The 23,093-nt window shown below is 46.0% G+C and overlaps 1 long non-coding RNA gene across 1 annotated transcript; it reads left to right on the top strand.

Annotated features, from left to right (window-relative positions):
- Positions 1-14,379: 14,379 nt before the first annotated feature.
- Positions 14,380-21,761, top strand: LOC143987396 (uncharacterized). Its single transcript, XR_013276641.1, has 2 exons — positions 14,380-14,863; positions 20,026-21,761. It is a non-coding gene; the product is annotated as an uncharacterized LOC143987396 (long non-coding RNA).
- Positions 21,762-23,093: the final 1,332 nt, after the last annotated feature.

Below are 23,093 nucleotides of genomic sequence, written 5' to 3'. Positions count from 1 at the left end.
CACATAAAATTTTCAGCGCTTGCCCCTACTCCTCATTGCTAAGCGTTTCTAAATCTCGACACCACCGCCCAAAACTGTCCTCTTGTGAATTGGGTTTAGATATTGTTTGTAACAAAGAATATATACTTCCTATGAGTCCCTGTTTAAAGGGTCTTATGCCGCGTACAAACTGACTTTTCGGCAGAGGTCCGATGGACTTTCTGAACGAGCTGACCTGCGTACACACGAACGGACTTTCAAAATGAACGGACTTGGCCCTCTGTTCATTTTGAACGTGACTCCAGGTACGACGGGACTAGAAAGGGAAGTCAATCTCGCAGCTTTCATCGGTAAGACTGACACTTTGCAAGCCCCGTCGCCTGGTATAGATTTTAAAGTGGAAGTAAACCCATTGATTTAAACAGTTTTAAAAAAAGTCATGCCGAGAATGCTAACTGCACATTGGCTGTGCTCTCAGCCAAACTATCAAACCATCCAATGGCTGGTGTCATAACGAATCACATGTGCAGCACCATAGCAGTTGAATATTAAACAGAGGCAAAGATGGCAGCTTCCTTGGCTGAAAACGACAGGGGAGTTTACTTCCACTTTAAGGGGAAACCCCTATGCTGAAAAAACGGTGTGGGGTCCCCCCCGAAATCCATACCAGATCCTTATCCGAGCACACAGCCCGGCCGGTCAGGAAAGGGAGTGGGGACAAGTGAGTGCCCCCCCTCCTGAACCATACCAGGCCGCATGCCATCAACATGGGGGAGAGTGCTTTGGGGAAGGGGGGGTGCCCTGCGGCCCCCCACCCCAAAGCACTTGTCCCATGTTAATGAGGACAAAGGCTTCTTCCCAACAACCCTGGCCGTTGGTTGTCGGGGTCTGCGGCCGGGGTCTTATCGGAATCCAGGAGCCCCCTTTAATAAGGGGGCCCCCCACCCTATGTGAATGAGTATGGGGTACAGCGTACCCCTACCCATTCACCTGGGGGATAAATTGTCAATTGTCTTCCGACTTCTCTGCACTTTCCAGTTCTTCTCGTCAGGCTCCTCCACTGTCTTCTGCTCTTTTGCCGCTCTTTTGCTAGCGGTGGCCCAGCTTTCTCCTTTGTCATCGCTGTCTTCTTCTGTTCTTCTGATGTTGACACAACGCTCTCTCCCGCTCTAATGGTGTGGACACTGTGCGCGGTGACTTATATAGGTCTTTCCTTGGCTCTGCAAAGCATGCCGTAGTTGTAAGCATTGAAAAAAAAATTTGTGATAGTGATATTTTTCTGCCAATTTATCAAATGATTGCAAAACATCATTATCAAAAAGTTGTGTGAGAAGCAGAATACCTGCCTTTTTCCATAAATCCAAATTCAGGTAATTGGGAATTAATGTCCTCTAACACCTTCCTGGATCTGGTGACAGAGGAGGTTTGCGTATTAAAAACCTTGACATCCGACGATTCGTTGGGGAGCTGTAGATAACTCCAGACGCACAGGGAGATCGGATAACCACTCTATCTTTTTCTACGGTGACCGAGAGGAGAAGTAGGACATACGACGGTTTCCGGGAACCTTTCGATCTAGGCTGGTTACCTTTGAACGATCCGCATATTTTAGTAGCACACCGGAACGGATTACACGCTAAAGAATCCTGCAGAGGGCTGTCTGCTCTCGCTAACGACTCCGCCGATTTGGAGTCCACCCATTGCGGTAAGAGTCAAACCTTTTTCAGTTTTGGATTTGATAGTGGCAAAGCCAGGAAGATCACACTGAATTCGCAAAAAGGATTGGCTTCCCTATTCATTGGTTTCTCTTTGGAATTAAGAGTCCCTGATTACAAAGACTCCTTTTTTCTTGATTGAACTTTATACAGGATGTTTTTTGATTTGTAATTTTTTTAGTGATTTGTATTAGGTTTCTCACTTTTATTTTCACGTATTCTTAGCGCAACTTTATATATAATTTTTTCTGAATTGATCCATATTTTGATATTAGATGGTTTTTAGTTGCAGCTTTTAGGTTTACCCCAAGCGCGATATTTTTGTTTTGTTTGTTTTCACAATAATTGGGAATTATTCCATATGGCCATATATTGTGTATATCCTTCATAACAAATATCTTGTTGAACAGTGGTCCAAATCCTATGTAGTAAATAAAATGTAGGATATCTACGTTTACTATAAAAATTATGAACTACTATTAACTGCACTGGTGGATCTATTGGCAGTTGAGAAAATATAATTTGATGTATAATATCCTCACAGTCTATAGCATTCCATCCATATAATTGCTGGAGTTGTGATGCCAGATAATTCAACCTGGCATCAGGAACAGCCAAGCCTCCTTCATCCTTAGGCAACTGCAACGTTTCCAGTCTAATTCGGGGTTCTTTATATCTCCAGATAAGGTCTCTAATAGGGATGAGCCGAACACCCCCCGGTTCGTTTCGCACCAGAACTTTCGAACGGACCCCAAATTCGTACGAACTTTAGAACCCCATTGAAGTCTATGGGACTCGAACGTTCGAAATTAAAAGTGCTCATTTTAATGGCTAATATGCAAGATACTGTCCTAAAAAGGGTTTGGGGACCTGGCTCCTGCCCCAGGGGACATGGGTCAATGCCTAAAATGTTTTTAAAAATGGCAGTTTTGGCGGGAGCACTGATTTTAATGACGATTAAAGTGAAAAAAAAGTGAAATATTCCTTTAAATATGGTGCCTGGGGGGTGCCCCTTTGGGTCTTGTACGCATATTAAGGGGAACCCAGTACCCATATTAAAAAAAGGAAATGCGTGTGGCCCCCAGGCCCTATATACTCAGAACAGCAGTATACAGGCGGTGCAAACAAGACAGGGACTGTGTAGGTTTGTTGTGTTAAGTTGAATCTGTTTGTAATTTTCAACTGGTATATTTTTAAAGTGTAGCTCCAGTCAAAAAAACAATTTTTAAGCTTTTTGGAAAACATAGGGAAGGGTTATCACCCCTGTATAATTTGTTTTGTCGTCCATCTTTTTTCATCTCACTTGCTGTTGTCTCCTTCCGTTTGCAAGTAGGAGATGTTTGTAAGTTGGATGTTTGAAAGTAGGGGCCTGCCCTATATGCTCTGCAGAAATGGCGGAACAAGGTGTTGGTTTTGCCACAACATTGTAAGCCCTCAAAGTGACTCTTGGGCGCTGGAGCGCCCTGCTGTGAACGATTATATCAAGAATTGTAATTACATGCCATTGTTGAACAGTGGTAGAAAAATTGACCTTTGGTGGTTGTGGTGCTGGTGCCACAACACTATAAGTCCTCACAGTTACTCTGGGTGGGCACAGGAACGGACCCTCCTGTGAAATATTATATCAAGAATTGTAATTACATGTCCCTGTTAAACAGGGGCAGACAAATTGGGCCTTAGGCACTGGTGCTGGTGCCAGGACACTGCAACCTCTCCCATATATTCTAGTTTTATTGCAGGAATTAGCCCTGCTGCAAAGCATTGCATCAAAAATTTTAATTAAACGCCCCTGTTAAACAGGGGCAGAAAAATTGGACCTTAGGCACTGGTGCTGGTGCCACAACACTGCAACCTCTCCCATATACTCTATTTTTATTGCAGGAATTAGCCATGTTGCAAAGCATTGCATCAAAAATTGTAATTAAACGCCCCTGTTAAACAGGGGCAGAAAAATTGGGCTGATGGCATCACCCAGAACCAGAAATGTTCTTCCAACATATCAGCGGAGGAGGAAGAGGATAGACAATCAACATAACAGGACAGTCACTCAGCATCAGCATAGGCAGTCTTGAAGGGATGTGATATTTCAAAAAAAATTATTCGGTTACATCAGCTTCAGGTGCTTGGTAGCTGTGGGTGATCCAAGACTGATTCATCTTGATGAAGGTCAGTCAATCAACTGATTCGGTGGACAGGTGCACCCTGTGATCGGTAACAAAGCCACCAGCAGCACTGAAGGTGCGTTCTGAAAGAACGCTGGATGCAGGACGGGCCAGTAGCTCAATTGCATACTGTGCAAGCTCTGGCCAGTGATCCATCCTCAAGACCCAGTAAGCCAGAGGATTTTCGGTGGGAAAGGTGTCCAAGTCTGACCTTGCCCCTAGGTGTTCCTGCACCATGTAAATCAGACGCTGGCGATGGTTGCTGGAACCGATCATACCTTGGGGCTGCGGACTAAAAAATTGTCTGAAAGCATCAGTCAGACGGCCACCTTCTCCACCGCTCCTTCTGACCGATGCCTCAGCAACACGTTGTCCAGGACCAGGAGTTTGTAACCTCCCAGTCTCTGGGAACGCGTTGCACAGACCTTTCTGCAAGGCCTCCCGGAGATGTCTCATCCTCTGCTGCCTCTGCGATTGCAAGATAAGGTCGGCAACCTTACCCTTGTACCGTGGATCAAGGAGAGTGGCCAACCAGTAATGGTCCCTCTCCTTGATCCGAAGAATACGAGGATCCTTCCGCAGGCTTTGCAGGATCAGGGAGGCCATGCAGCGTAGGTTAGCTGAGGCATTCGGTCCGGAGTCCTCTGGGTCACTAAGGACAACATGATCCGCAGCTACCTCCTCCCAGCCACGTACAAGTCCACGTGTTTCTTGGGACTGTAAATCATCCCTACAAGATTGCTGCTGCTGATGCTGAGTGCCAGCCTCCACCTCCATGCTGACACAATCATCCTCCTCTTCCTCCTCCTCATCCTCTTCCTGTGTGATGGGTGGCACAGCAGGAACACTGTCTGGATAAAGGGGGCCTTGAGAGGCAAGGAAGTCCTCCTCTTCCTGCCTCTGTTCTGCCTCAAGTGCCCTGTCCATTATTCCACGCAGCGTATGCTCCAAGAGGTGGACAAGGGGTAAAGTGTCACTGATGCATGCACTGTCACTGCTCACCATCCTTGTGGCCTCCTCAAACGGTGACAGGACAGTGCATGCATCCCTGATCATGCCCCACTGGCATGGTGAGAAAAAACTGAGCTCCCCTGACCCTGTCCCGGTGCCGTAGTCGCACAGGTACTCATTGATGGCCCTCTGATGCATGTGCAGCCGCTGCAGCATGGCCAACGTTGAGTTCCACCTGGTGGGCATGTCACATATAAGGCGGTTCTTGGGGCAGGTTCAACTCCTTTTGGAGCTCAGCCAGCCGTGCACATGCATTAAATGATCGGCGGAAATGCACACAGACTTTCCTGGCCTGCTTCAGGACATCCTGTAAGCCCGGGTACCTGCCCAAGAACCGCTGCACCACCAGGTTAAGGACGTGAGCTACACAGGGCACATGGGTCAGTTGTCCCTGTCGGAGGGCGGAGAGGAGGTTGGTGCCATTGTCGCAAACCACCATTCCTGGCTTAAGCTGGCGTGGCGTCAACCACCTCTCGGCTTGCCCCTGCAGAGCTGACAAAACATCCGCCCCAGTGTGGCTCCTGTCCCCCAAACAAACCAGCGCAAGCACGGCATGGCATCGTTTTGCCTGCATACTTGCGTAGCCCCTGGAACGCCTACGGAGCACCGCTGGTTCTGAGGACAGAGCACTGGAAGAGGCCATGGAGGAAGAAGAAGAGGAGGGGGTGGAGGAGAGAGGTGTGTCACAACCAATAGTAGCATTTTGGAGGCGTGGTGGCGGAACAACCTCCAACACTACTGCACCTTGTCCTTCCCAGCTGCCAGAAGAGTGACCCAATGGGCCGTGAAAGACAGGTAACGTCCCTGTCCATGCCTGCTGGACCATGAGTCAGCGGTAATATGCACCTTACCGCTGACCGCCCTGTCCAGCGAGGCAAGGACATTGTCTTCCACATGCCGGGAGAGAGCCGGAATCGCCTTCCGTGAGAAAAAGTGGCGTTTGGGGACCTGCCACTGAGGAACCGTACATTGTACAAACTCACGGAAGGGGGCCGAGTCTACCAACTGAAAAGACAGCAGTTGAAGTGCTAGCAATTTAGCCAAGCTAGCATTCAACCACTGGGCATGTGGATGGCTGGGAGTGAACTTCTTTCGCAGGTCCAGCAGCTGGGGCAGGGACATTTGCCTGCTATAATCGGACGTGGGTGTACTGCTAGCAGAGTGCCCGGAAGCACTTGGCTGTGACACACCTAATTCTACACCTTCATTCCTCTCAGAGCAGGTTTCAGAGAGGACTGAAGGTCTAGTGGGGTTGGAGATGCCAGCTGATGAGGAGCAAGGAGAGGTCCGCTTTTTTCTTTGGTGTGGGTCTTTGAGGTACGCTTGCCAACGAGCTGCATGGCAGGTCAACATATGTCTGGTCAAGCATGTGGTGCCCAAGCGGCTGATGTTTTGGCCACGGGAGATACGCTTGAGACATATGTTGCAAAAAGCAGCGGTGCGATCTGTTGCACTCGTCTCAAAAAAGGCCCACACCAAAGAACTTTTAGAATAACGTGCAGAGGCAGCGCCCTGCACAGGCGGAGCTCTGCGGTGTGATTCAGTCGGTGTGCTGCCCCTAAGCTGGCCCCCGGAGGGCATCCTGCCTCGTTGGATATGTGCCTCCTCCTCCTCCTCCTCCTTTCTCCTACCAGGCACCCACGTGGAGTCAGTGCCCTCATCATCCCCTCCCTCTTCATCGCTGTAGCAAACCTGGCAATATGCTGCAGCTTGTGGAACATGACTGCCAGATTGCTGTCCTTCTTGAGCATCCCCTCTCTCTGCATTCACGCTACTGCCTTCCTCTAGCTGAGTGTCATCATCAGAGCCTACAAAACACTGGGCATCCTCCTGGAGCATGTACCCAACACTGTGCTCAAAGAGTTCAGGAGACTCCTCAGGAGGACGTGGTGGGTCTAGGGAAGGAGTCACTGATGATGACATTGAGAGGAGGGAAGACGATGCGTTGGCAGCTGCTTTGCTAGTACCCTGAGACTGGGTGAGAGAGGATGAGGAGGATGAAGAGGGCTTGGTCATCCACTCTGCCAAGTCGTTGGCATGTTGCGGTTGAACATGTCCAGCTGCCGAAAAGAAGGACAAGCGTGTCCCATGGCCACGTGCTGATGACAATGCACCGCGTCCACAACCAGCACTGTTGTCTCTAGACACAGAGCCTGCTTGCCCTCTTTTATCGGCTCGCGCCTGTCTGCCTCTCCTTGCTGGCCTTCCAGACATGGTAATGGCCTGAAGGGAGTTGGGTAAAACAGCAGTTGGGTAGTGTATATTGTGCTGGAGGCACACAACACCCACTAACTCCTGCAGATGCCTTTATTATAGAACACCAGGGATAAAGGGGTATACTGTAATGGAGTCACACAACACCCACTAAGCCCTGCAGATGGCTCTATTAGAGAACAGCAATAAAGGGTAGATACAGGTGTATATTGTGCTGGAGGCACACAACACCCACTAACTCCTGCAGATGCCTTTATTATAGAACACCAGAGATAAAGGGGTATACTGTAATGGAGTCACACAACACCCACTAAGCCCTGCAGATGGCTCTATTAGAGAACAGCAATAAAGGGTAGATACAGGTGTATATTGTGCTGGAGGCACAAAACACCCACTAACTCCTGCAGATGCCTTTATTATAGAACACCAGAGTTAAAGGGGTATATACAGATGTATACTGTGCTGTGCTGGAGGCACACACAACTTCCAATAACTCCTGCAGATGGCTCAAATAGAGAAGAGCTATGTAGGTGGCTATAGCGGTGTGTACTGGGTACAGAGCACGCAGACAGCACGCACAAGCTCCTAACACTACTGACTGCAAGCTCTATTATAAAAGATAGATCACTAGCTATATAGGTGAGGTGAATATAGTGGTGTATACTGCGGTCAGGGCACACAGACAACAACCACTACAGAAGAGCAAGATCGAAAATCGGCCGATAACAATCTGTGTATACTGTGTTGAAGGTACACAGAACACCCACTAACTGCTTCAGACGCCAACACACTACACAAGGCCGCCGCGCTGGCGGCCTTATATAGTGTGGGACGTGTACTACACAGCCTGAGCTATGATTGGCCACAGGCATCCTGCCTTTGGCCAATCATGGCTCTCCTCGCTGCTGGCGCTGTGATTGGCCAAGCATGCGGGGTCACAGTGCATGCTTGGTCAATCATGAGCCAGCAATGCACTGCGATGACGCAGTGCATTGTGGGCCGTGAGCGCCACACGAATTTGGCGCGAACGGCCCATAATGTTTGGAATTCGCCGAACGGGCGAACAGCTGATGTTCGAGTCAAACGTATGTTCGACTCGAACACGAAGCTCATCCCTAGTCTCTAAACAAGTTATTTATTTGTTTAAAAAATTTCCGTGGAAGCCATACAGGACAATTATGTAAAAAATATAGTATTTGTGGCATCCATATCATCTTTATCAAATTATACCTATTATCGTTAAAGGCAACTTACCCACTTGCCCAAATTGCTTAAATAATGGGGCTAAATTCCTCTCCACATATGAAATCACTTGTCATGTGACTTGTACACATAGATATTTAAATGTACAAAGGTAAAATAACTGATTTACCTATTTATTTATTGTAAACTTGAAAAAGAGCCATATGCATTAATCAAGGTCATCACTGCCTCTAAAGATGACAAGGTATCTCCCAAAAATAACAGTGTATCGTCAGCATAAAAAACAATCTTATCCTCTCCTAAAGATCTACTCACCCAATAATATTCAATGATTGACAGATAGAAGCAGCCAAAGGTTCAAAGGCTAAAGCAAAAAGCAAAGGTAATTATGAACATTCCTGTCTTGTTCCTCGTTGCAGTGAAAAAGGTGCTGATATACCCATTTACTTGTACCCGTGCCACTGGGGCAGCGCAAAGGAGTTGTATCCATCTTTTAAACTAGGATCCAAAACCAAACTTTTCTAGACTATTTACTTTTGCCAATCTAGTGGCTAACACTTGCCAATAGCTTCACATCCAAAGTAAGTAATGAAATTGGGTGATGATTCAGGGTTATTAGGAGTTTTTTCAGGTTTTAACAAAAATATAATTGCTTCATTCGTAGAAGATGGGAGATAGCCACATTCCAATGCTGTATTAAATACCTCCAATAATTCAGGCAATAAATCAGTTCCATAAACCTTATAGACCTCCCACGGTAACCCATCTACACCTGGGGCTTTATTACCTAAGTGCCTAAACGTAAACAGTGGAAATAAAGTGGTCTTGCAGCTCTCTCACTGACTCCTGGGACTGGCAATCTGTTCTCAACTTTACTCTTATGTCCCCTCAACTGATGTATGGCATTCTGTAGCTATGAGCCTGGTGGAGGCTCAAGTCTTCCAGCGGCAATGAGTAAATTAGCTATGATCTGGGCTAGGCTGCTGCATTTCTTGCACTCCTGCTGAAGAATGGTGCTGAACCTGACTGGCTCATCCTCCCTGCAGAGCAGGACCTGTGGATGCATCTCCCAGAACTCCCAAGACTTACACTAAAACAAGCTGGTACTCACTGCCTATTCACTGTCTACAGGTTTTCAAAGGATATAGCACTTTCACCAAGTGAACCACTGTTACTATTACTACACCCCATTCTTTTCTTTTAGTATTCAGTTGTTTCTATATGGTCTGGGCCAATCCAGTCAGTCTAGCTTAGCCACCATCAGTATACAGTAGCAGTATAGCCTATTCATTAGTAGTTGAAATCTATCCTCTGCTCATGGCTGTACTCCTGGTGGCATTGTTATTGTTTTTTTAACATAAAGTTTATTTATTTTGAAGAAAAAACACGAAAGAAAAAAAAAAACAGCAGTACAATCTCAGCAATCTTCAGTTAGCAAAGTATAGCAGAGTAGATATACAGTTCAGGTTTCCATCTTACATACAGAGGGATTAATCGATTCGGTATATTGCAATACACCATAATAGCAGTGCAAAGGGACTTAACCACCACTACATCTGAGCCTGTGATTTTGCAGGTTAGTTAAGTACCATACCTCTCTATCGCTGTAGAGGGCACTTTGTAAAACCTTTGTAAGATAGCATAGTCATGGGCATAGTAATTACCTATAACGTTAGCAAGGGGGTATATCATGTGGTTGTAACCCCCTACCAGTCAGGATTGATATTCTTAGGTAGATGCCCATGAAGAGCGATCAGAGTGAGACCGGGAGTGTTCCATCCCTAGAGTCCAGTATCACGCCGAGTGGGCTCCTCTCTCATCAGGGCTCAGTCAACCTGGACCTGCCATTCTTTGACCCACATTGCCCAGATTTTCTCAAATTTCTTGGGACAGTTATGTCCTACGTAGGTTAGCTTGTACAGTGGCAGAGCTGCATCCACCAGGGCCCTCCATTGGTGCACTGTAGGCGGGGCAGGATCCTTCCATTTTAGAAGGATCGCTTTCCACACATAGAATGCTGTGTAGAATACAAATTGTTTTTTGGCTTGTGTAGTCTCTAAGTTGTCCACTATACCCAGTAGTAGTGGCAATGGGTCACAGGGGACCCGGAGTTTGCCAATGGCATTAATGTCAGCCACGACCCCCCTCCAAAATAGTTGGATATATTGACATACCATGTAACATGAAAACACCTAGGGCAGAGGGCACTCCTATGGGGATATATTCTAGTCAGGCGTTCTGGTGAATAGTAGACACTGTGGAGGAATCTGAGTCGGGTGTACCTATCCCTTGCCGAGATCATGAGGGGGAGGTACTGCTGGATGCCCTTCTCCCAATCATCACCCCCCAAGGCAGGTATGTCCGCCTGCCACTTGTCAAACAGCCGGGAGACAGCAGATGTATCCATGCTGACAAACTCCGCACACAGGGCAGAGAGAGGTTTCAGATCCCCAGCCCCAGCCAACATATGTTCAATCTTATTAGCTTCTAGGCTAATAGGCTGGGGAAACTGAGTACTGTAGGCATGGTGCAACTGTATGTACCTGAAGAACATAAAGATGGGCAAGTTTCGTTCCTCCTTTAAGTCGTTAAATGTCCGCAGTTTACTCGGGGAGACTATATCCGCCAACGTTACGATACCATACCGGGCCCAAATCACTGGGTCCGGGATGGATCCAAAATGTGGCAGTCTCAGGTGCCCCCAGAGTGGAGTGTGTGGTGACCAAGTGTAGGGTTACTCTATCTTAGCCCTCACCGTATCCCATACCTAACGTGGTTCGCATGGACGGAGTAATGTCATTGCTAGAGCGAGGTCCCCTATGGATCAAGTTCCTGAGTTCAGAATAGGAACCCAGCAGTGCCGCTTCCAATGTGGCTGCGGGGTTCACAGGTTCGTTAGAGAGCCACCATCGGACTGTCACAAGTACTGCAGCTCAGTAGTATTTAATAAAACATGGCATCGCCAGGCCACCCAGAGAGATGGGAAGTTGAAGCGTGGTTTGTGCTATTCTGGGTGTGCTCCCACTCCAAACAAAGGAAGTCAGTATGCTATTCAATTTTCGGGAGAACGAAAGTGGGATGGAGATCGGGGACTGCCTAAATAGTTTCATAGTTAGTTTCATAGTTTCATAGTTAGTAAGGTTGAATAAAGACACCAGTCCATCCAGTTCAACCTGAGTGAGTGTCTACAATTGTCCCTACCCCTGTACATTGCACACTCACATCGGTCTCTACCCTCAAGGAGCCCACTATCCTAGGTCCCAATTCCTATACTAGGGCCAATTTTTGGACAGAAGCCAATTAACCTACCTGCATGTCTTTGGATTGTGGGAAGAAACCGGAGCACCCGGAGGAAACCCACGCAGGCACAGGGAGAACAAGCAAACTCCAGGCAGGTAGTGTCGTGGTTGGGATTTGAACCAGCGACCCTTCTTACTGCTAGGTGAGAGTGCTAACCACTACACCACTGTGCTGCCCTAGGTATGGAAATTTGGGGAGTACCGTCATTTTAATAAGGTTAACCCTACCAACCGGGGTAAGGGGTAGGGGCCTCCAGACGGAGCATTTCCTAGTCAGGGAGGATAGCACAGGCTCAAGATTTAAAGGGGTGAATTGGGAAATTAACTACCCCCAGGTATTTAAATGTAGATACTATTTGTAACGGGGTGTCTACCGGTAGTTGGTCTCCAGAGGGGTGTAGCGCAAAGAGGACCGACTTCCCCCAATTAATACAGATGCCCGAGTACCTGCCAAAAGAAATTATAAGTGAAAGAGCCTCCTGAAGAGAAGAGTTGACATTTCTGAGATACAGGAGGGTATCGTCGGCATATAGGGAAACTTTTTCCTCCACCGATCCCATGGAAATCCTGCAGACCGCAGGAGCAGCTCATAGCAGGATCGCCATGGGCTCTATAGCCAGCGCAAAGAGCGCAGAGGAGAGTGGGCAGCCCTGTCTTGTTCCCCTCTGGAGACAAAAAGAGGACGAGAGAGTTGACCCTGTGCGTATTTTCGCTCTTGGGGACTTGTATAAAGCTTTTACCCAGGTAATGAATTTAGGACCAAATCCAAAACGGCGCAAGACCCCTCATAGATATTCCCACTCTACAGAGTCGAATGCTTTCTCTGCATCTAGGGAGGCCACTGCATCCGTCAGGGTCAAGTGTCTTGCAGAACCCAGAACTGTGTACAGCCTCCCCAGGTTTATGTCAGTGCTCTTCCCTGGCCTGAAGCCAGATTGGTCCTCGTGTACCAGGGTGAGTATGACCGTGTTCAATCTCCGCGCCAGTACCTTAGTGAGGACCTTTGCGTCGGCATTGAGCAGGGATATAGGCCGATAAGAGGTACACAGCTCGGGGTCCTTGCCTGGTTTGGGTATAACGACAATGACCGCTTCCGCTCACTGTCTTTCAGGGTTTGGACAATCATAGCTTGCACTTTGGGTGTCAGTTGTTCCGCATACTGCTTGTAGAATTTGGGGGGGATCCCATCTACACCTGGTGTCTTGCCCGCCTGCAAATCACTGAGGGCCTGCTGGACCTCCTCCACTGTTATAGAATCATCAAGAGCCTCACGAGCCTCATCTGAAAGGGTGGGGAAGGTAATCTAATCCAGGAATAAATTAAATTCTGCCCCAGAGTAATCCATTTTGGAGGAGTAGAGACATTTATAGTAGGAGGCAGATCGCGTATTTATGGTCAGGGGGTCAGTCAACACTGTGCCATCCGTATCATGGATTCGGGCTATAGACGAGGTCGGCTGCTGCTAACCATGCCAGGAGTCTGCCAGTCCTGCCCCCCTGTTCAAAAATCTGCTGCGTTTGTGCTAGATGCTGTTTGTTTGCCGTAGACACCCTAAGGAGCATTACCTCATAGTAGGCCGCCTGCATATCCAGGTATGTGATTGAGTTCTGGGTTATCACATATCTAGATTCTAGTTCTTGAGCCTTAGCCTCGGCCTCAGCCAACGTGACTGTGGCATTGTGTCTGGCTTTAGCGATAGAGGTCTGGTAAGCGCCCCTGACAGGCTTTAAATGCGTCCCATGTATGATGAGCAGCCGCCGTGCCTGTATTCGTTCGCCAAAAGTCATTAATGTGTGTAGACATTTCTGCCTCTACCAGTGGATCTGAGATCCAATAGCGGGACAGAAGCCACAGTCTGTCTGATGGGGGTGTCTGAGTTTGTAGACTACACAGCATGGGGGCATGATCTGAAATCCCCCTCTGTAAGACAGCCACTTCACGGACCCTGGAGAGCATCCCCCCACTCATATAGACTCATATAGACCAAGTCTATACGTGACATAGCATGATGTGAGCTCGAATGGCAATTGAAGACCCTGTCCGTCGGGTGTCTCCACCGCCAAACATCAGTCAAGCCATATAGAGACTGCGACAGAAGAGAGTCCACACCAGTCCCCATAGACAATCTGTCCAAAGAGGGGTTCGGGGTCATATTAAAGTCCCCTGCTATAACCAAATTATCCGTGAGGTACCTAGAAATAATGGGGATCAAACATTTCAAGAGAGCCACCGTAGCAGGTGGCGGTATATACAAACCAACAAGAACCATTTCTATAGTGTCAATTATCACACGCAGAACCACATACCTGCCCTCCGGGTCCAGTTTAAGGTCAAGTAATTCATATGCCAGAGATTTATGGATTAATATACTGACTCCACGGGTGTGGCAGGAGTGCGTGGCATGGTAATAGTGACCAACCCATGTTTTTTTTCAGGCCGAGCACCCTGCCCCCAACCAAATGTGTCTCCTGTAGGATGCACACATGTGGATTGAACTTCTTAAGGTATGTAAACACTAGGGAACGTTTTATTTTATCATTAAGTCCCCGGACATTCCACGAGAGCAACCTCATATGGGCCACCTGTGAAGCTGCATTAAGGGAACGCAGGGGGAGTGAGACATAAAGGAACCCGGAGAGAGGCACTTTTGTGGCGTATTGCATAGGCCAGTATTCCTAAGGCCTGGAGAACCGTTATCAAAATTTTTGACTGAACCTGATACGACTGCACAGAGAATCTACCACAACACAAATAATAAATCAAAAACAAAAAGGTAACAGCAAACCCCCCTGAAGGGATATTTAGCTTAACCGCTTTCATTCTTTAAGAAATTTAGTTTCCATTTTGTGTCTCTCTCTAACATCCACCTCACAAAATGTATGCTCAAGTTTTGCTAGTCTAGTTTCGTTTCCCATGTTACTGTTATCTTATTTAGTTGTTTCGTTTCTTGGAAAGCACATGATTTTGAGGAATTGCTAGTTTCACTTTTATTGTAGGCTGTACTTGTATATGATTGGATAATCTGTATGACACGTTCAAAGGGTGGTACTTTCTGAAAGCCCCCTTTAAATATTCACACCAAAGAATAAAGATTAGATTTGCTCGGAGAGACTTTGTTGTTTTGTGTCATTGTCTCAATGGGCTAATCTCCCAGGCCTGTGTGGGGATTGAACGTCACACTATGACAGACATGAAGGGGTTAAGAAATCACCTTTAGACAATCTACATTTCCTTCAGTTTGGGGGCTCGTCCGAGGTCGATTATAATATATGTCTATATGGTGAGTTGAATTGATATATGTATCTCTCACTGTGACATTATTCAGAAATCGTTCTTTGAACCTGTAATTTATGTAGAAGTTGTTTTCAGACCTCGTTGATAAGTTTAACTGCTCTGAGAAGCAGTAAAAAAAGCTGTTCTGAGTTAACAGTGATAAAGCCTTGGGTGGGCTTTAATGGACTCTGAGAAGTTCATTTAATAAGACTGCTTTAAGAAGCAGCACCTGTTCCCGTGTGAACAGGTAGAGAAGCCTTGGGTGGGCTTTAATGGACTCCGAGAAGTTAATTTAATAAGACTGCTTTAAGAAGCAGCACTTGTTCCCGTGTGAACAAGGAGAAAGCTCTGGGGGGGCTTTCACGGACTCTGAGAAGTTCGTAGGAAAATGATTTATACAGTACTGTAATTATAAGAAAAAGTCTGCTAAAGTGTGACGGACAAAACCCTTCTCTTTGCTTATCTTCCTATCGCCTGTAGAAGTTTATAAGATGATCTGTTAACTGTTTGTGTGGAATTTGTCAGCATTGTAAGGTAAGACGACGCTTTCCACTGCACTGTGTTATAAGGGTACGTAAATAAAAGGCGACAGACGCATCTTGCGGTGAACTCCCGGCTCCTTTTTGTGATTGATGGAAGTTCCCCAACCGAAACGTAGAGCTACAGTATCCGGTGATGTATTTATGTTTTCTCTTAATGATTTACATATGAATGCTTTGACTCTAATTTATAAGATAGTGAGCATAGTAGCAGTGTTAATAACACTCTCTTAAGGTAATACATGAATTGGCATAGTCGGTAGTATACTCTGAGGCTAACTGTTGATGAAAACATGCTATTTGAATAATTCTTTTTGCTACTGACATCTCTTGCACAGGGGAAGCCAGGTGCAAAATTTGAATATTTGGCTTTTTGCCAACAGGGTTCAAGTGCTAATATCTCACTGACCGTAATAGATAGTGAGGAATTGTTTGCGGCATTGGTACTACAGCAATTGAAAGTACCGTTTGAACCCATTGGCACGCTGCCAAAAATTTGAAATACAAATAAAAATTGTTTGGTTATAAAAATAAGAAAAGTAATAATGCACAAAGCTTGCTTGTGATCAGGGGAACCTCTGGCAATAAGGAGTGCTTGTTGGAATTTTGCCAAAAAATAAATAAATAAATAAATAAGAAAGTAAAGGAAATAAAAGTCAGAATGTTTAGAAAGAAAAATAAGGATGAAAATAAACATGCTGTGGAGATTCCCAGCTGGACCGACGCTCCCTATAGCATCCTAGCTAAACATTGTCCACGATGGGTTTAACCCTTTCATGACTAAGCCTATTTTTGGAATTTGGTGTTTACAAGTTAAAATCCATATTTTTTGCTAGAAAATTACTTGGAACCCCCAAACATTATATATATTTTTTTAGCAGAGACTCTAGAGAATAAAACGGCGATTGTTGCAATATTTTATGTCACACGGTATTTGCGCAGTGGTGTTTTAAACGCAACTTTTTGGGAAAAGGGACACTTTCATGAATAAATAAAAAAATAAAACAGTAAAATTAGCCCAATTTTTTTGCGTAATGTGAAAGATAATGTTACGCCGAGTAAATAGATACCAAACATGTCACACTTTATAATTGCGCGCACTTGTAGATTGACGACAAAGTACGGTACCTAAAAATCTCAATAGGCGACGCTTTAAAATTTTTTTACGGTTACCAGGTTAGCGTTACAGAGGAGGTCTAGTGCTAGAATTATTGCTCTCGCTCTGACGATCGCGGCGATACCTCACATGTGTGATTTGAACACCGTTTACATACGCGGGCGCGACTTCCGTATGCGTTTTCTTTGCTTTGCGAGCTCGCGTGGACGGCGGGCGCTGTAAAAAAATTTTTTAAATTTTTTTATTTCTTTTATTTATTTTAAAATGACTAAATTGTTTTAAAAAAAAAAAAAAATTGATCACTTTTATTGCTGTCACAAGGAATGTAAACATCCCTTGTGACAGTAATAGGTGGTGACAGGTCCTCTTTATGGAGGGATCGGGGGTCTAAAAGACCCCCCACCCCTCCTTTACACTTCAATGTATTCAGATCGCCGAAAACGGCGATTCTGAATACCGGATATTTTTTTTTTAAACCGGCGGCATTGGCAGCCGAGTAAACGGGAAGTGACGTCATGACGTCGCTTCTGTGTTTACGATGAGGAGACTGGAACGAAGCCGATTATGGCTTCGTTCCAGTTCCTCCGCAGCAGCCGGAGGCGTCAGATTGCGAATCGGTGCTCCCGATCGAGCGGGAGCACCGGTAACAGCGGCGAGAGGCGGCGGGAGGGGGGGACGTCCCCTCCCGCTCCTCCAGCATAACAGCCGAGCGGCTTTTAGCCGCATCGGTTGTTATGCCTGGATAGCCAATCGCCTGCTGCAAAAAACGGTACCAGGATGTTGCCTGCATATGCGGGCATCATCCCGGTATAACCCCCGGAAGCCGAGTACGCATATCTGCGTACGCTCGGCGGGAAAGGGTTAACAGAGACATGAGATGGTGGATTTAAGGGTTAAATCAATGTTTTCTATGCATGTACCATGCACCCCCCTCCTCCCCCTTACATTCCACAACCAGATAAGAGTTTCATGAAAGACTTCATTACATGAGGACACACAGTAAATATCAGAGTGGGCTACAAGCACAATAACTGATTTCTGACAGCGAAGGATGCTGCAGGATGTTTTGACATCCTTAAGCAAACACCAGTGCAGATACATTATCAAAATGGTTTCTCAGGAAATAAAAGGGGTAACTTTTATAAAAGGGAGGGGGCAAGGACAAAGAGGGGGTTACACACAGAGACAACCAAGAGGGAAATTGTCTCGCCCTACATTAACATTAACCCAGTAAGAAGGCAAATGGTGACTATAGGTTTGTACAAGACCTAAGGGCCATCAATAGCCTAATGGTACTGATTGCCCCAATAGTGCCTGATGTGTCATCAATACTGCCATACCACAGGATGCAGAGTATTTTACTGTGATTGATTTATTGAATGCTTTTTTTATTTCCGTCCCTATGGATGAGGAGACACAGCCAATCTTTGCTTTCTAACTAACATGGTGTAGAATGCCCCAGGACTATGTAGACTCCTCTGCAGTCTATTCCATTGTCCTCCAAACTACTCTCAGAGCTTGGATACCAGGACACTGTTCATCCCTGCTGCAGTATGTGACTCCTCATCTGCAGTTCTACTCGGTGGCCGCCCTGGAGGATGGGAGGGATCTTTTGAAATGTTTTTTTGAAAGTGGTCACAAAGTGTCAAAGAAATTATTGCAATGGTGTCAGGAAATGGTTGCATATCTTGGTTGTGTACTCTCAAAAGGAGAAAGGAAAGTCAATCACAAAAGAGCTATGGTTCTTGTGGGTCTGCCCTGCCCACTTACTAAGAAAGACATGCTTACCTTTCTTGGTATGATTGGTTACTGCCGCCAATGAATACCTGACTGTTCCTACTATGACAATCTCCTTAGACAAGCCATAGGTTCAGACATGCCAGACTGTATAAAATGGTCAGATGAAATGTGCAATGCTTTTGTGTATTCGAAAAATGCTATGTAATGGCTCCAGGGCTCGGCCTCCCTAATTATGGAAAAAAAATGTTTTATTTGTTTGCAAGGGAAAATTGTAAGACTTTGTCAGGTGTCCTCGCTCAGGAGCATGGAGGCAAGTTGCGCCCTATTGTTTTTTTTCCCTCAAAGATGGTTCCGGCGCAGGTTCAGGGCATGCCTGTGTGTCTCAGAGCTCTCGCGTCATGCGTGATGATGGTTCAGATGACCACTTCTTTCACTCTGGGGCACGACACCACACTTCACACCACCCACAATGTATCAATCCTATTGAAAAATGTACATACACTACATGTCTGCTCAGAGGTTGAGCGGCTATGAGGTGATCCTGGTGTCTAATCCAAAATTGCACATCAAATATGCTTCTCCCACTGCAGGACCAGCACCAATCTTAAATGCCCTTTAGAATTAAAAGGAGAGCAGGATGAGGTTGTGCCACAACATGATTGCATAAACCTCATTCACCAAGACACATCACCCAGGTCTGATTTATCTTTCACAGCACTGCAGAGCACACACAGGCCAACAAACAGATAGCCAAGGGAAATGCTCTGGCTGGTTTAGCTGCTAAACAAGCTGATATTTCACAAAATGCACAGATCTAAATGCCCATGCTAGCCCCAGAATTGCCCTTCTATGATCAGGTTCTTTCAGATTTGCAGGGATGTGCAGAAGAAGCTGATCTCAGGGATTGGGACAAAATAAGTGTGCAGAAAGATCCAAAGACTGGACTTCTCTGCAAAGAGGGGAAGCCATGTATACCGTATACCAGTAGCTAGTGCATCACTTTATTTCCCAGTACCATGGAATAGGTCACAGAGGCTGGAAGGCCACTTGTGAACTATTGGAGAAATATTTTTATTTTTCAGAACTTTCCTGAAGGATTAAAGATAATGTATCAAGATGCATCACATGTATCAGGAGCAACCCACACAAGGCCAAACACTCCTTTTACACATTTGCAGATTGACTTCACACACATGCCCAAACTAGGCAAAAGACAGAAATATCTTTTGGTAATTGTGAACATTTTCTCAAGATGAGTTGAACTTTTTGTAACCACAAAAGAAGATGCACAAACAGTAGTGAGGATCCTCATTCAGGAAATCATTCCTCGATGGGGATGCCCACTTCAAATAAACTCAGACAATGGACCTACATTTGTATCAAGGGTCTGCCAGGACTTGGTAAAAACTCTCAAGATAGAATGGAAGTTTCACATTCCCTACCACCCTCAAAGCTCAGGGATAATAGAAAGAATGAACAGAACAATTAAAAAAAGACAAAATAAGAAAGGCCACAGGAGGAACCTTTGCCAACTGGAAGAAGGTCCTCACAGCAGTCCTGGCAGAAATAAGAATGACCCCTTCCAAGACAATAGGGTATTCACCTTTTGAAGTTTTGATGGGTCTAACTTTCCCCACCCCATGGGCCAGAGCACCTTTAATGATGGAAAAGGTAGATTTAGATTTAATACAGGAAGAATATGTAAGGAAATTGGTTGAAACATTTGATACAGTTGAGAGAAATGTTGCTCGCACCTCTCCTTTTTCTTCACAGGAAGCTACTCACCTCTTTAAGGTGGGACACACCGTGGTGGCCCAACAGCTGAACAGAAGTAAGAAGCAAGAGTATCCCTTTGGACCTCCTACCACAGTGGTTGCAGTGACCAGAACAGCCATCCCAGTGGAAAATTGCCAGTCCTCGATCCATGCCAACAGAGTGAAAAAGGTTGCCAAAAGCCCCAAGAGCTGGAAGGAGATCTTGGATACAGGAGACCCTCAAGCCGAAGTCCAAGCAGAGGAAGGAGGAGTTCCTGGGAAAGCAGGTCCGGCCAGAGAAGATGACCTCGCTTATTTCACCACAGACTTCTGGCAAGGCATTTTGCCTCCTGATTCTGATCTCTCTGACAGTGTTCCTACCCACCTGAAGATTTGGGTGCAATTAAAAGTATCTGTGGGAACACACACACATACACACAAGAGAACATTACAGTGACACAAGTTAGAATCAAGAGAGAGACTGGAGATAGTTTTACTGATAAGATGCTTTTGCTAAAATTTAAGTATGCTTATGCTCGGGAAAAAAATCAGGGTATGAAGAATGTAGGATATGTAACAAATTACATCCTAGCACTGCCTGAATTCCCCTTTTGTCTGTACCTTTAAATATTTCCTCCTTTCTCAACGAGACTCCTACTGTCCTATATTCCTGACTAACATATCCACTCTGTACATAAACAACTTTGTTACCTTTCCAATAGCAGGTAGAAGTCATTCCCCGGATTGGTGTTTTATTTTAGGGAATGAGACACAGACTAGCCCTTCTTTCTGCAGCAGGTCAATATTTAACATCAAGATGTGGGAATGCCTGCTCACTGTTTCAAGTATCTGACCCAGGGCTAAACTGTACTTTGCATAACTTTTCTTCTTTCCCTAAAAATGTAGGTCAAATATTGCAACAATTTATCGCAACACAGGACAAGTACACTCATGAGATTGTCGTTAAGAGACCTTTTGCACTAGGACAAAGTATTTATGTATGTTGTGGGAAAGTGTGTTATCCCTGGGTGCCCCTTCATGTTGAGGGATGGTGTTACCTTGCATACTTGGTACTTGTCATGGGAGTGGTAGGGGATGATAAAAGGGGACATCCCTTAGAGGTCAGCTCCAGCAGGAAGCTAGGGACATTGCTAAAACATGGAGCCCATTTGCCAATGCAGGATTTGGGCTTGGAGGTATATTTTAATGGTTAAAACACATTGTCCTTGTTATTGTTATGATATTTATCCTTGCTCTGATTCTTTACCTCTGCTTTAAGTGTTGCACTTGCATAGTTGCACGCCTTCAATCTCCCGATAAGGTTCTATCCTACATGACATACATGAAGAGTCATCAGGCAATCAATGCCACAATCCCAAAGTAGTATTAAGACACAACATAGAATGTAGAGATCATCGTATATGATCTAAGAGGGGATTGAAGGGATATTTAGCTTAACCGCTTTCATTCTTTAAGAAATTTAGTTTCCATTTTGTGTCTCTCTCTAACATCCACCTCACAAAATGTATGCTCAAGTTTTGCTAGTCTAGTTTTGTTTCCCATGTTACTGTTATCTTATTTAGTTGTTTCGTTTCTTGGAAAGCACATGATTTTGAGGAATTGCTAGTTTCACTTTTATTGTAGGCTGTACTTGTATATGATTGGATAATCTGTATGACACGTTCAAAGGGTGGTACTTTCTGAAAGCCCCCTTTAAATATTCACACCAAAGAATAAAGATTAGATTTGCTCGGAGAGACTTTGTTGTTTTGTGTCATTGTCTCAATGGGCTAATCTCCCAGGCCTGTGTGGGGATTGAACGTCACACTATGACAGACATGAAGGGGTTAAGAAATCACCTTTAGACAATCTACATTTCCTTCACCCCCCACCCCGCACTACCATCGGGGAACTAGGAGTGCTCATTCCCTTAATCAAAAAAACAGAAAGAAAAACTCAGCTCAATCAGAGCACTTAAGGCAGATCTCCTTCAGAAGCTAGGAGAAGCAGGTGGCGACCCAGGGGGGAGCACCGAGGCAGTTCTCGTTCAGTCAGTATGGGCCTCAGGCTACCGCCCCTTACCCAGGCAGAAAAACAGGAACCGGCTATAATGTATAGCTGAAAATGTAAGAAGACAGTTTGCTTGGCATAACGCCAAGGGCACGGACTTAAGGAGTTTCAAGTTGATAATCAAGGGCGGGGTAATCATGTCATTCTACCCTCCTCGTGGTGTACCTATGCTCCATACCTCCCGCCATCACTCCCCCAGTCCCCCTCAACACACCCCCAGACCCCAACAGTCTCCGGCACCTATCCCAAGGATCCTAGTCCCTTAGCCCGTGTGGTAATTGTGCCAAAGAGGGAAGGGAGAGGAAGGGGCCATGTCTCCTACCAGTCCAGCAGAGCAGGCAAGATACTGCAGTAGTTCATGGCTCAGTCCGTTAACGTAGTGGGGATAGGGGCTTCATGTGGGAAGAGGGTTTGTGGAGGCCAGGGTGTCCGGCCCAAAGCATGGGGCCCGCATGATGGCAAGGAGGAGTGTGGTGAGTATTATCTTCGGTAGTTCTGAGGGGGGGGAAGAGGAAGTCAAAACACAGGCCAGAAAAATAAGGGGTGAAATGGAAGAGAGGAAAGTCCCCCAAATCAGCAGCATCCAGCCACTGAGATGCTTCCTCCATTGAGGTAAAGTAGAGTGTGGATTTTCCGTTGATCACTCTGAGGCGGGCAGGGAATAACATACTGTACTTGATAGTTTTCGAGCGAAGCTGCGCCTTGATCTGGTCGAACGTTCTGCGGAGCCGCTGGGTTTCGTTCGAATAGTCAGGAAAGATCATAATTCGCGTGATGTCAATCCGGAGTTCATTCAACTTCCTGGCCTCCTGCAGTACAAAGTCCCGGTCCCCGAAAGTTGAGCAGGCGGAGGATAAACGTGCGAGGGGGAACTTCCGGTGGACCCTGCATCGGAGGCATCCTGTGGGCCCTCTCCACCGTGAAGTGGGGGGAGAACATGGCGTCGGGCAGAAGGGTGCAAAGCGTGTGTTCTATGAAGGCCACCGGGTCCTGACCCTCCGCTCCCTCCGGCAGGCC

This window comes from Lithobates pipiens, unplaced genomic scaffold (assembly GCF_037356315.1).
Source record: "Lithobates pipiens isolate NorthernLeopardFrog02 unplaced genomic scaffold, aLitPip1_a1.2 Scaffold_18, whole genome shotgun sequence".
Lineage (NCBI taxonomy): Eukaryota > Metazoa > Chordata > Amphibia > Anura > Ranidae > Lithobates > Lithobates pipiens.
Note: the sequence above shows the minus strand (reverse complement) of the source record. Positions and strands in the feature narration are given on the sequence as shown.